Here is a 14,403-nt window from a genome sequence, read left to right on the forward strand (position 1 = left end):
GCGGTTCAGAGCTGACAAAACGAGGTGCGTTGCATCGAGCCCAGCACCTGATGAGACTCTCCCAAGCATTTGGCATGATGAATTCAAAATGTGGTGTGGTTAATTCAAAATGCAAACAGTACCAGGCAGAAAATAAAGGAGGCAACAGATTGGAAGGTGTCCTTCCATGCTTATGTTATTGCTTTTGGTAGGGAGACTGCAAGGGCTTTCAGGGGAGGACTTCTAAACGCAGGGAACAGCAGACCTTGATTTGGAACACTTCTGCAAAGCTGGGAGCATGCACTTGCAAAGGCTGTGATGCCAGGGACTGCAAGAGGAGCAGGCAGGGAAGAACTCGGCCAGAGCAGAGTTTCCTGGTGTGAAAACGCCTGACTGCAGTTTACTTCAGAGATAGGATTAAGCTTTAAGAATGAAATGGAGCATAAATGTACACGGGAGAGGGGCAGCAGGAGAAACAGCCCAAAGCATGGGCTGCTGCAGTGGGAATCTCCTGTTGTCTTTCAGCAGTGCCCTTCTCCGGAGGTGGTCGTGATTTGCAGCCCATTTTTGGAGCATGAGGGAGGAAAAGGGCTTGTTTAGATCCTCTTCTAAGGATAAGCATTTTAAACGTAGCCGCACCTTGGACTGACCTGTGCTCCTGTGCACATACTGCCTGATTCTTTTCCCATGTGCAATAAAGGGGTGTGAATTTTCCTTGTGACGGAGCTTAGCTCTCAAACTGGGAGGCTGAGCTCTGTCCTCCCGAGGTTATTAGCCCAGCTCTTCAGTCTGTGTGGCCGTAAGCGGGGCTAGGCCTTGAACCTTGGTGACAGCACTTCCTAATTGTGCCTTGTTCTCAAGAAATAACCTCTACTGCTCACATCTTCACATGCAGGGACTCAAATTACCCTCACAGAGGAGTTTCTTCCAATTTTCATATCCTTCAGAGTTTCCCAGACCCCAGATCAGCACAGGCAATGAGTGAAATTGCTTGCAAATAGCACATTTCTCAATAATTAAACCCATTGTTCTGTAACAATGCTGTAGATTTTTCTAAGATATTATTTTTAAATGATTACTTGCAAACATATAATTTGATCTCTCCTATTTAAAAGCGCATCAGGAGATCCTGTCAGTGATTTATTGTGGAAGAACGAGTGGGAGAGGTGGGTTATCGCTGGGATATCATCTACTGTCTCAACAGAATTAATTTGGAGAAAGATGCAAAGTTAGAACACTAATTTGCAGTATTTATTCCCAGAGGTCAAAACATCACTGCCAAGAGTAGCTGCAAGGTGGGATTTCGGAAAGCGTTCAAGCTTGGCGTAGGCAATCCCTTGGGCACCTGCAGGAGCACACCCGCTCACCTCTTGCAAAGCTATGGGGTGGGTTATTCTGCTCTTGCCGTGAAATCTCCCAAGGAGGTGTTGAAGGCATTCCTTTTTCCTAATTACATTCTATTTTTGATGCCCATATGGTGGAGACAATCCACCTTTTTTCTGCTCCCAGTGTAATGAGTGGCTCTTAGCCATGAGAACTGAGACACAGCAGTGGGAAGCTGAAGGCACGGAAGAGGAAAGAGGGGGGGGCCTGATGGCCATGTAGCCAGTGTCATAACCATTAGGAAGGGGTGTTGTATCTCAACCAAGAAACTCTTGGGTTCTGTGGAAGGCCAGGGAAACAGCAAAATAAGGTTTTGTAAGCAATAACTTGGATTTAATCTCCCCTGAGTTCTAAGGCTTTTTTTTCCTTAGTTAAATTACTTCAAAATGCGAGCGGGTGGTAAAATCTGGTGTGTCTATGGGCATATGATTTGTGACAAAAGAAATTGTTGATACTCGAAGAAAGTTTTATAATGAGATTAGGAAGCTGATAGGTGTTCTGATTATCTCCCCAGGCTAATGCTGGAAGAGAACTTTATTCGCAGGATGAAACGATGCCATATTTCTGTGGCTGGATGAGGAGGTAGCAAAAGTCTAGAGGTAAAATTCACATTTCTAGCACGGTAAATCAGTGGAGTAACTTAGTTTGGGAAGTACGGTATCTCTTTTACTTGCCTCTGGTTTGAGATTAACACAGCTTTCTGAAACATCTACCACTCTCCTGCAACCAGCAGTTCTAGTGATAAGGTAGGGGATTTGTGGGGCTCGGGTTTGACCGACAGCGGATTGGATCATCAAAACGATCTTCTCAAGGCTTCTGAATACATGCTACCTTTTTGAAATAACGCAGAAATTTAGACTTTAACTGAATACTTGTGGAGGTGTTGGTGAGAAGGAGTGTCTGGTCAAACCGCCTGCTTGGAGCAGGGCTACTGCTCATGCCAGATCAGGTCACGGTGTTGTCCAGCCAAGACTTGGAAACCTCTGGAGGGAGTTTCCACTGCCCCTCTGAGGAGCCTGCTCTGGATCCCACCACCTTCCTGGGGACTGGGCTTGTCTAAGGTTCAGCTTGAGCCTCCAATGTGTGGCTGTTGTAATATCACCTGATAGCACTTAGAACAGTGTCTCCATCTTCCTGCCTGTCCTTCAGGTAGGTGAAGACTACAATTAGATCACCCCTGAGTCTACTCTCGGTCAGACTAGACTGGCTGGTCTTCCCCAGCCTTTTCTCATAGCCCATAAACCAAAGACCCCAATCACCTTGATAACCTCTGCTGGCTCATCTCTGCTTTTCCCATGTCCCTCTTGAATTTGGGGGCCCACAACTGGACGTGGCACTGAGGTGTGGCCTCCCCAGCACCGAGCAGAAGGGATGGTAACTTCTTGCAGTCTACTGGCCTTGTTCATCATGGTGCAGTCTAGGATGAGGTTTGCATTATTCAGGATGAGAGTGTGCTGGAGGCTTGTTTGCCCTGGCAGCCCATCAGTTCCCAGCCTGGACTGGTGCCAGGCATGATGATGACCCACATGCATAATTGTGCGCTTTTTGTTGAACTCTGTGGAGTTTCTGTTGGCCCTGTCCTCAGGTTTCTCAAGGTCCATCTGGACTGGGAGCTCTACTGTTTGCTGTGTCAATCATTGTCTCTAATTTAGTACTGTCCACAGATTTGCTGAGGGTGCGCTCTGTCTCATCACCCAGGTAGCTGATGAAGATATTGAACAATATCAGCCCCAGTATTGACCCCTGAGGCACTCTGCTTATTACTGGCTGCCAACCAGATGTTGAGCCATTGATTACCACGCTTTGAGCCTAGCGGCCCAGCCAATTTTCAAGCCATCTAATAGTCCTTTCATCCAGCCCGTACTTCCTCAGCTTTCAAATGAGAATGCTGAGGGAGACAGCGTCAAAAGCTTGATCAACCTGGCTATGTTGAATTAAGGCCAAGTTTGAGGTTATTAACTGAAACAGCAGACATGCCTACACAGCCAAATGAAGGAGTGATTGCAGTGTCGGCTTCTGTAACCATGCTGGCTCTAGGGCACAGTAACAATAGCATTAACATGGGTATTAGCTCCTGCTAACAAGCAGAGTAAAAGCTCCTGAGGAACTGCACTTACGAGTGCTGCTTTCTAGCAGAAACCAAAGTCCATGCTCCGGCATCTTTGCTGCGCCTGTTGCCTGCGCCAGTTTGGTGGAGCGAGGATGGGCATGCTAGCGCATGCAGCAACAGGATTTGCTTTTGCTGTGTAATCACACCTAATAATTTTGTGCTGATGGGGCTGGCTTCTCAGGGGCACAAAGAAGCAATTAAAACCTGTATTTGAAATCATTATGTGGAGACAAACCTTGCACCTAAGGCTGCTGCGAGGCCCTTAGATGGGTGAGCAAATAACTGGGGAGATGAAGAATTCAGCTGGGAAAGGGAGGCCTTTTGGTGTTTATCCACTTGTTTGTGATTTGCAAGTTCACATACATTATGGATGCAGTGTCCTCCTATTCAGATGGACTAATGCTGCCAGATATATTATAAAGACTTATGGTGATAAACAAAGAAGAAAACATTTAATTGACCCAAAATGACTATTGCTATTCGTGTCAAATATATGAGAACAAAGCTGGTCAACTCGAATCACAAATCCTCAGCTGGTAGAGACATTTTACTAAAGACCCGAGACAGCTGCGCCGTGCAATTTCTCTCACTAATGATTCTTAAATTAAGAAATTAACCCCCTTCCACAAGCATTTGGATTGCGCTGGAGTGGGAGACAGTAACAAAAATTGGACAGGAGTCCATGGTAATAGCAACCATGGACGCTGCCAACAATACTTTTAATTTTTGAGCCCCGGTGCTTGCAGAAATAAGACACTCCAGGCTGCCAGACACAGCCCCTGGGAGGGAGGGGACAGTCCCCACAGGCATTCTTGAGCCTCATCTGAGTACTCATCTTGAGTATTCATCTGCTGCATCACATTCGCCAGGCGTGCCGGTCTTGTCCAGAGGTTCTGCCTTGCATTAGCCTTGAGCTTGAAGCATCTCTCTTTCCCACAGTGTCTGACCATCTTCTGTCATCAGTCAGACTGAATCTCTGCGTTGCTGGAACACCTTGGTGTTCCCAAGCCTCGGGATCTCATGCTGGCTTTATGGCATCCACGTCCCGCACGGCATGCCACAGTCAGAGGAGACCTGCCCAGCCTGTAACCTGTCAGTGGGGTTGGTTTTTTTTTTTTTTTGTCAAGACATCAAAAACTCTTGAATGAATTTGGACTGGCAGAGTGAATTCATGTCAGATCAGTGGTCTGTATCATAAAGCTGCAGTGTTTTTTCAGCTGCTATTAGGAGCCCCAATGCTGGGTTTACTCCGTTGTCAAACGGTGGCCTTGCCAAACCGTTTGCGATGCGCCGACTGCTGCAAAGGAGCGAAGCTCCTGTTAGGGAAGCATCAAAGCAGCAGCAGGGCTCGGATGCATGGCTCGGGGATGAAGGGCCCTGTGCAGTCATGCATCTATTCCCCTTCGCATGAAAAATTCATGCTGCGTGCTGGGAACGGGGGGTAGACGTGAAGGGATTTCTTCAGCTCTCTCCTGAGTAAGTGCGTCCCTTGTGGCTTCACGGGCTGAGCCGAACTGAGCTTTGGGCAGACTTGATCACTGAACCCTGTGATTCAAATAATTGCTACTAGTCATGTCGCAGCCTCATGGAGTGTCGTCGTGGCCTTTGATTTGACTGACTCTGAATGTGAGCTTGAGATCAGCGAGGTCAAGATGTTGCAATATGACAGAAAACTTCAAAGCTCCTGGAGAATCTGCAAATGCTGATGGGTCTCAGGCTGTGTCCTTAGACTGTCTGTAAAATTGCTGCTTTTTTTACCACTTCATCTTCGTGTTCTTCCTAAAGACATTCTGAAATGGGTGATGCCTGGAGTTATTTTCTTTAGCTTTTGCTAGATGTTCTGTCCCCATCAATGAGAAATGTCTGATGTGTTTATTTTTGTGTGTCTGATCTTCTAATGGATTGCTCTTACCCCTTTGGAGGAAGACTTTGACTTTCTTAAGAGTTCACACTCCTTCCTCCCATCCTCCTGCAAGAGCTTCATTTCTACCTTCTGCAGCAATCTGCAGATTGGCGTCATTTCTTTCCTTCGTGCCTTTTCCGAGAATTCTCACTTACTCACCAGTTCTAACAGGCCTGTAGTACTTCAGGAGATTCAGAAAGCACAGAAGTTCCCTGAACACAAACCCTTTGATATTTCCAGCCGTTTCTTCATTTCTATCTAAGTCGATGCCTGTTTGGGGTGTCGTGCTCAGTGCGTGGTGAGCCGCCTTTCTGGTCACCCCACGCAACTGCTTCAGTTCTCCTGGGGTCCGACATGTTATCTGCTGTGTCAGATGTGACTGAGATGCCAAAGCACATCAATTACCTTTAAAAAGCTCACCCAGAGCCTTGCTTTACTAAATGTACAGGTTTTCTTGTTTTCCATCATTTCTTCAACGCCGTAGTGGTTACAGTGCTTTGTGCTAAGGTACGCTTTTAGTTCGCTTTGGAGTCTTGGATCTATCCTTCGCAGTAATGCTAAGGTTGAGCTATTGCCGCTGAATAACGCTCACAGAGGCTCCTTTCTATAATCCATATTGCATGCAGGTATCATCCGAAACGCTGAAAGGTGCTGACTGTTTTACTCTCATTTTTCACTAGGGGCTATGGGCTCATCGCCTTGCCCTGCAAACACGCTGCTGCTCCACGTACGCGAGCTTTCCTTGGGTTAATGATGAAGTCAAGCTGATTAGTTCCCCGAAAGCAGCTAACAAAAGTGTTGGAGGATGGGGCACTTCAGAGATGCCTGGCAAGTGGTAATAGCGGCTCCGCTATGTGCTCGGGCTTCTTTTCCACGTGATCCTGATAAACTTGTAAGTGAGGATGTTTGGTGCTTTGCATCCTCACGGCCCTTCACATCTGGGAGCCCAGGGTGGGTCTGAAGTTCCCTTTGTAGTCTGCTGAAACCAGGAGGCCCGAGTGTTTTCTTAGACTTGGAAAACTTCTTGCGCCGCTTCCCCATTAGCAGTTGTTCTGCGGAGCGCTTCTTGTTGCATCCACAGACTGTTCTTGCAGGACACGGTCCTACGCAGGGCTCAGGTTTTCCCGTGTCTACAGGGCCTGCCAGCAGGCACTCACCAGCATCGCCTGTGTGGCAATTCCCGTGCAAGCCTTTTGGCTTCCTGCCCCTTTCCTTTCCGAAGGGTCATTCCACCCATTTCTGGAGTGGTGCTTAGATTTTTCCAGTTCGTGAGACTTTTTTCATCATCTTTCAGGTCATCTGCCGCTATTGTTGAGCCAGACCATGCAACCACAGGCTTTTCTTCAAAGCTTCAGTTTCTTTTCAGTCTGGAGAGGTGAACCTGTTTTGATTGATTGAGGCTTCTCTTGACGTAGCTCCCTTCAGTCAGCAATGAACAGTCTGCTTCGCCTGCCTACCTTTTATTTTTTTATTATTATTATTCTGCATAGGAACGATATGTTGTCTTAAATCCTTGCTGACTGCTTAAAATTCTCCCACATCTTTGGAGTGTTTAATTATTCCCCTTCAGGAACGGGTTTAAATTGACTGACTCCCTTTAAGGCTGTGATTTCACATGTAATGGCAGTGCTGCTTAAATTATTATAGGCTGGCTCCCTCCCTCGTGCAGCTGACCGACCTGGGAAAAAGCACCACATCAAACTCAGCCTTTTCTCCTCCAGCTGGGGTTTAATCCAAGGGGCTCCCTTGCCCCGGCCGCTCCCCAGCCACAGGGATGCAGCAGGGCAGGGGCACGGAGCATCCTCCTGCAGCGGAGGTGCCGGGTTGCGGTGGCGTAAAGCGTGGGTGGTATTTTGGTCTTAGTTTTGTCTCAAGCTCCCTTCACCGGGGGGATTGCTGATGTTCATTAGCAGCTAATTGGTGCTGGCGAGCTGTCACTTTTACCCCACGGTTTCGCAGCTACTCTGGCGGCAGCGGCTGATGCTTAATTGCTAAGTCTGAGTGAAGCTGTGGGTTCACAGAGATTGCCCGAGTTCTGTTATCTGCCTTTGCTTGACAATTACATGTAGTTTTGATTAGTAAAATTTTGATGGGTTTTACTCTTCTGTGTCTTTGATGTTTTGAGAAAGCTTTAGCTGCGCCGCTGAGCCGCTCCTGTAAAGCGTGCCAGGCCGTTATCCAGGCATGGGAGAATGGCAACTGCCTCTGGACCAGCGCTGTTTGGAGAGGCCGTTTGCAAACCGGATTTTTGTTCCTGATGGTCGCCATCTGAGGCAGAAATTACGGCTGACATATTTTGCCCAAGAACCGGTTTTAATTTGTTGCTTGGCCTGATTGAATCAAATTTGACCATAAAATGGCACACGCTCATAGTCTTAATCTGTTTGTATCTTTGTAGGTAAATGTGGAAAATAGGGTGAGGTCATTGCTGTCTGCCTGCTAGTTAGCATGGTTCAGATGGGAAAAGCTGCCACATGTTTTCCATGGTCCGTTTTGACCTTGTCGCCCTCCCTGTCCCAGTGCCTGAGATGTTTTTCAGCCAGTTTAACAGACCCAGACCTGCTGTGCATGGATCCAGCAGCTCGAATCCAGGAGTTCTGGCAATGTGAAAATGTATTTTTTTTTAGGACATTCTGAGATTGGCAAGTTCAAGACCATAGCCTTGTGAACCCCACACCTTACATTATTCTCTAGTCTGAAACAAGCCCGGGTGTTAATTCTGCCAGCTTCACCTCCGGGTCCGAGCCCTCCTGTTTAGGTAATTGCAGTAAATGAGCCAAAGTCTCAGCCAAGGTCTGGCTGAATCATCTCTGTCTCAAAGCAGCTCTGAAATGGGAAACGCAGCACGTCAGCTGGTTGCCTCTTCCAATGCCAAGCCATACCACGTTGGTGGAGATGCCGAGTGTGTTGTGCTTCCCCCAGCAGACATATCTGGTGTGGGACAGAAGGTCACGTTGGATGCTGCAGAATTAAAGCCTCATGATGTGTCTCCAGGTATGAGAAGTGTGGCTGGTCCTTCCTCCGCACTCATCACGGTCCCCTTCCCCTCTCTCCTAGGGCAGGAGCCTCCTTGAGCAGTTGACCCTTGTTTTTGGGGGGATTCTGCAAGTCCCCCAGCATGGGGCTGAGAGCAGCAGTGCTGCAGAGGCACAGCTTACACCACGGCGTAACGCTGCTGTGCCTGGTTCCTCAGCTGGTGCTTCCTAGCCTTTCAGTTCTTTGGGTTTTGTCTTGGCAGTGCACAGAACTGATGTTTGCAAAGAGTTTGCTACCACAACCCCAAACCAGAAATGCTCCTCGGCAGCGGTGGTCAGCTTACAGACCGTTGGTAGGTGGAAGCTTCAGCTCCCTGCATGTGTCACCTTCTCCTTGATATTTCTGGTTACCGTGTCTTATTCCTTAGATTTACAGTGTTTGTGCAGAAGCTCTGTCCCTTCTCTGCATCCTGTTCAAAGAGGAAGGTTTTGCTAAATATTTGCCTTTTCCATATAACTATTGTCACCTTCTGTCCTAGCCCCTAGGTGATGATGCGGTGACTTCACCTTGCTCTTCCATACCTCCCAGCTTTTTCCCCACTGTCTTTTCAAGTGCCACTCGCTGTGGCTTCTCTTGATTTGCGTGAAGTTTGTCCTGGCCTGGTTCCTCAGCTGGTGCTTCCTAGCCTTTCAGTTCTTTGGGTTTTGTCTTGGCAGTGCACAGAACTGATGTTTGCAAAGAGTTTGCTACCACAACCCCAAACCAGAAATGCTCCTCGGCAGCGGTGGTCAGCTTACAGACCGTTGGTAGGTGGAAGCTTCAGCTCCCTGCATGTGTCACCTTCTCCTTGATATTTCTGGTTACCGTGTCTTATTCCTTAGATTTACAGTGTTTGTGCAGAAGCTCTGTCCCTTCTCTGCATCCTGTTCAAAGAGGAAGGTTTTGCTAAATATTTGCCTTTTCCATATAACTATTGTCACCTTCTGTCCTAGCCCCTAGGTGATGATGCGGTGACTTCACCTTGCTCTTCCATACCTCCCAGCTTTTTCCCCACTGTCTTTTCAAGTGCCACTCGCTGTGGCTTCTCTTGATTTGCGTGAAGTTTGTCCTCCAGCTCCTGAATCACCTGTCCTCGGGGTAAGCGAAGCTGTAGATCCCTGGCACCATGTTCCCCTCATGCTGGTGGGGGGCTGATGCCTTGCCTTGGCACCCAGCCTGCCGGCTCCTCTGCAGGGCTGGACGTTTCACTGGGTGCCCTGGCTGAGCCTCCCGTGCTCCATGGTGCTGGGCTCCCCAGCAGCACCCAGGGCCAGGTGACTTCCCTGGCCAAGCAAACGTGCATGGGATGGCAGGAGCCATTGGCCTCAGAGCCTGCAGCTATGTAGAGGTTGGATTTTTGTGCTTGTTTTATTGTTAATAAGGAATTCCCTGGTTGCTACATTATACAAAACTCCATGTTTTTTTTTACTCTGGCTCTCCCAGCACCTTTGTGCAAGCCCAGGCCTTGCACATGGAGCTTCTCCTCTGCTAACTTTCATAACATAAGTCTTGAGACTTGCTTAGCCCAGCTTCTTAAACCTAAAGCTTTGCTTTATTTCATGTTAATTTTGTGAACTCCAGCTGCCAACCACTAAACTTACTGAACTAGAGAAGGGATTTCTTGATAACTGTGATTTTTGTCCATAACTTGCAAGTTCCGTAAGCTTCTTGCTACACCATTTATGGCCAAAACCTTTCGAAAACTGACTGAGCTAAGACCTGAGAGGAGTCCAAATTCTCTCAAGCAATGCTGCTTGAGATTAGCAAAGTTCAAAGGATCCAGCTTGAAAGTGGTCCTACAAGATGCAGTTGCCCTACAGGTAAAGATAGACTATGACATTTTAGAGAAGAACAATAAATGCGGTGGAAGGCTTTCTTGTCTGTCGCTCTGGCCGTAGCTAGATGTCTGCTTCCTTGGCTGTGCTCCCCACCGGTGCTCCCCTCCCTTCGGAAAGAAGCTCCAACCTGCTCTTCATTTTATGCCCATGGCTGTTCTGCTTTGCAGAAACCCGTGTCTGATTCCTCCCCATGTTCCTGCTATCCCATGATATGTTTCCGACAGCCTGCTTGCCCAGGGGACATTTCATATGCTAAATAACTGGGGAGGAAATGGGGACAGGCCAGTCAAGGTCCCCGCTGCTCTCCAGATCCGGTATAGAGCTGGGATTCAGCCTCATCTGCCACAGGGGGGAGAAGGCCATGAGAACCAAGGGGGGGGGTCAGGATAGGTCGTTGAGGAAAGCAATTTTTAAAAGAAAAAAGAGTCAACGTTTTCTTGACCTTGATTTTTGCCCTTGAAGGTACTGTACCACTCGCCAACCTGTAACACATGGATGCCAAAAATTGTCCTGGTCCCCAGAGCAAGTGTGTCTGCCCAAACTTTTGGTGAGGAATCTGGTACTTCATGCAGAGAGGAGGTAACCAGTGTGCCCTCTCTGAGCCGCCCCTCCACCTTCCCCAGGCCTGGACCAGACCGGTAAGGAGGAAAGTTGGGAAAGGAAGAATAACATTGCTGAGACGGGTCCAATTCCCTGCTCCCTTCTGGGGCCCAGGGGATTATTTGGAGAATACACTAATAAATCCTTTCCCTGGTGCCAGCAACTTCCACTGGCAACTAGTTTGCTTAAGGGCTGACCTGGCAGAAGATCCTGAAGGTGTGAATGCTCCTGAATGCTGGTGAGATCTCCACCCGGAGGAAACAACGGGTTTCCTTTCCAGCCAGGGCTGAGGAATATAATTGCACTCTTCTTCCTAATTGAAACGAAAAATGCTGCCATATCAACCTATTAAAAATGTTGCAAGCTTATGTCTTATTAATTTACTGTGGGAGCTGTACCCTTACATGTGAATAAAATCCCGAATAGGATTGTTTGAGATAATTCACAGGTTTTGATTTGAAAGATTTTACCTTTTTGTTTAAATTTGTTTTTGCCCGGCAGGATGACAGCTTGAAGATGATACCTCATTTTAAATTTTACAGATCCCGTAAGTGTGAAAATGAGTGAAACCTAAGAGTGTAATGTTGCATATTATTCAATTATTCTCTTTTGGCTGGGTCCAGAGAGCTTCTCTAACACTAAATCTGGGATGGAGAAGCAGGAGGTAGCACAGAGACTCAGAGGAACCATGGAGCAAAACTCTAGCAAGGAAACCACTGACCCTGCAAAGGATAGGGTTTCTCAAGCGTTAAATGGTGTAAGCCCTGGGGCCCAGCAAGGGTTCACAAAGTAAATGCAGTTCCCCTTGACTCCAGCGTGCATTTGGCCCCCGGGCTTGCTGCCGAGGGAGAGCCTGGTGGATTCGTGCACGCTTTTCTCCGTACGTAGCAAAGTATCAGCTTGATCAACTCAACAGAAGGTGGCCTTGCTTTCCACCAGGGTAGGAAATACACGGGGTCAGCCTCCCAGCCCGGTGGTGCTGGATGCGTGCCATCACCCCCGGTCATTGCCGGGGAGGCATCAGCAGAAGGGAGACTGGTTTGTGGCTTCATGCTTCAAGACACAGACTTTCCATAGCAGCTTCTGCCACCTCCTCGGTGTTTCTCCTGGGGCTGGTGAGGACGTTTATCGGTGCTGGGTGCATCTCCCCTGCTTGCAGGGCTCCTTCTGCTGGTCCTGAACCCATCACAACCCACCTTTGCTGCCGGAGGGACGCTCCCCACGGAGATGTGGAGCCCCAGAAACACCAGCTCCAGCAGTGGCTTAGGGAAGAGCAGCACATGCGCAGAGCAGCGTGGTTTAGGTTTTTGGAGGGTGGAAGGGTAGTTGTGGTTTTTCTAATGATTTTTTTTTTTCTCCCAAATGCTACTCTAAATTTTTCTTCAAAATCGTACTTTGCCTTGAGGAGGCTGTTTGGCATCGGGTATCCCTGCTGCTGCTCCCCGAGGAACCAGAACTGCAAACAGCGGAGCTGAATCAGGTCTGCCAGGAGAATTGTGGCAGATAAGGGAGAACTGATGCCTCCAGCCCTGTCTGAGGGAGGGAAGAGCGCTGAGGAGCGAGGGGCTAGCTCACGGTGCTGCGAGACGCGGCATGCAGCCAGCCTGGAGAGCAAGAAGTAGCACGCCCAGCCTGAATCAGGGAGGCTCTTTCCGTATGCCAGCCACGCACGCCCCTCGGCTGACAGCGCTTGCGTTCCATTGACAGGGCAGAGAGGAGGAAAATGAGAGCTGGCTGGAACATGGACTCCATAGCGAGAGCTCACAAACAGCATGAAAGCCATCAGGAACGTGAGAGGGGAGGAAAAAACATTACCTGTAGCTCCCAGTGTGCCCGAGCAGGTCTTTGTGCCTCTAATAGTTTCTCCATCAATCTGCCAGAGCCGTGCTTTGCTGTGCGGAGCTGCCTGTGCCGAGCACCCATTGCTGGGTCACCTTTTGCAAAGGATTTGTGTCAGCGGAGGCTGTGCCTTAGGGTCACGGTGGCAGTGCAGAAAGCAGCAGTATGTTGCTGGAGCCTTTTGCTTTCCCCAGCATTTGTTGCTAGGTACAGATTGCCGTGCCGCCGCCGCAGCGATGCTGCCTCCCGGGCCAGTTATGGTGGTAAAACCCCACCACTGTGCGGATCTGCGGCTTTTTGCCTGGGCTAAGGGGAAGGACGTGCTGCTGTTGCCTTCCACGCTGTGCAGTAGGTGCCCAGCTGAGCTGCCTCAGATTTTGGGCTCTGGCAACCCCTTTCTTTGCTGCTTTGTAGCCTCGCACAGCAGCCCGTTGGTGCTAATTGCTAAATGATGATGATTCACTTCAAAATTGCCTCCTTGATCCCCAGCAGGTACCAGAGGCTCCGTGTGCAGACCCTGCGAGAAGCGAGCAGGGGTGTGCACCTCAGCCCCTGCCCTTCCCCGACGAGAGGTCGATCCACATGTGCTTCGTGCTGTGTCTTCATGTCTCTGCCTTCAGCCCTGGCTGCTTTTATGGCAGCGTGGCTCGATGCAGCCCAGGGCTCCATCTGTGCTCACCACCAGGCAACCCTGCCTAACTGCTCTGCTGCTCCTGCTCCTGGAAGCATTTGCACCCAGGGAGCACCCTTGGGTGCGATGCTGTGCACCCAAGTATCGCTGCCGCAGCAGCTGCCACGCGGCAGGGGGGGTGCAGAGGGCTCTATCCTGCTGTGGGTGGAGGTGCTTTGCAGCAGGACCCTGTTTTCTTGCCTTACCTTCCCCTCTCTGTGCGTAGGAGACATAGAAGGATGAGAGGGTACCGCAAAGAAGAGCTGAGTGACCTGAGGTTTAAGCAAAGATCATGCACTCACAAAAAAACAACAACAAAAAAAAAAGTATTCAGGAAGCCCTAGCACCATTTTGCTTCATCCTTCACCTCGATACAAACTGTCATCGTGCATTAAGAGGGAGATGCCGTAAAGGAATTCTGCGCATTTCCTCCTCAGAAGGTTGACCTGCAGTCCCTTCTCCGGCGATGCTTTCTCATGCAAAGGTTTCCTGAGAGCAAAGTCCTGCTTGGGCGTGAAGTGCAAACCCAGAAGACGTGAACTGCAAGCCTGAGGCTGCAGGAGGAGGAGGAGGGGGGCAGCTGGGTGAAGCTCTGCGCTGCTGTGCAAGGTCCTGGGATCCTGGTGATCCCATCAGCTGGGGAGGGAGGGAGCGTGGGATGCAGGGGAATGGGCAGCAGCAGCCTGAGCGGGGTGGACCGGGTGCCTGAAAGAAGGGGTGGTGGGTGCGGGGGGACCAGGGGAGGGAGGCAGCAGTGCTGGCAGCTGGAGAGGCTTCCTGAGAGGAGTACTGGATTTTGCAGCACTCTCAGCTATTTGCCGGTGCCCTTCTGTGCTCTCACCACCTGGCTCTGATGCACAGCAGCTGTGGTACAACCCCTTTACAGCTGTTTGCTTGAGACCTGCTCATCACTGCCCTGCTCCTCTCCCTGCCCCTGCCACTCCGCCACTGCAAAATCGCTCTCCCGGTGGTGACGTGTGCCCAGCTCCTCAGCTCTGTGAGTTTGCTCGTGGCTGCTGATGCTTTGCAGGCAAGAAAAACTGCTCCGAGGAAGCCTGGCCCTGCT

This window comes from Egretta garzetta, unplaced genomic scaffold (genome assembly GCF_000687185.1).
Source record: "Egretta garzetta isolate BGI_Z169 unplaced genomic scaffold, ASM68718v1 scaffold60, whole genome shotgun sequence".
NCBI lineage: Eukaryota > Metazoa > Chordata > Aves > Pelecaniformes > Ardeidae > Egretta > Egretta garzetta.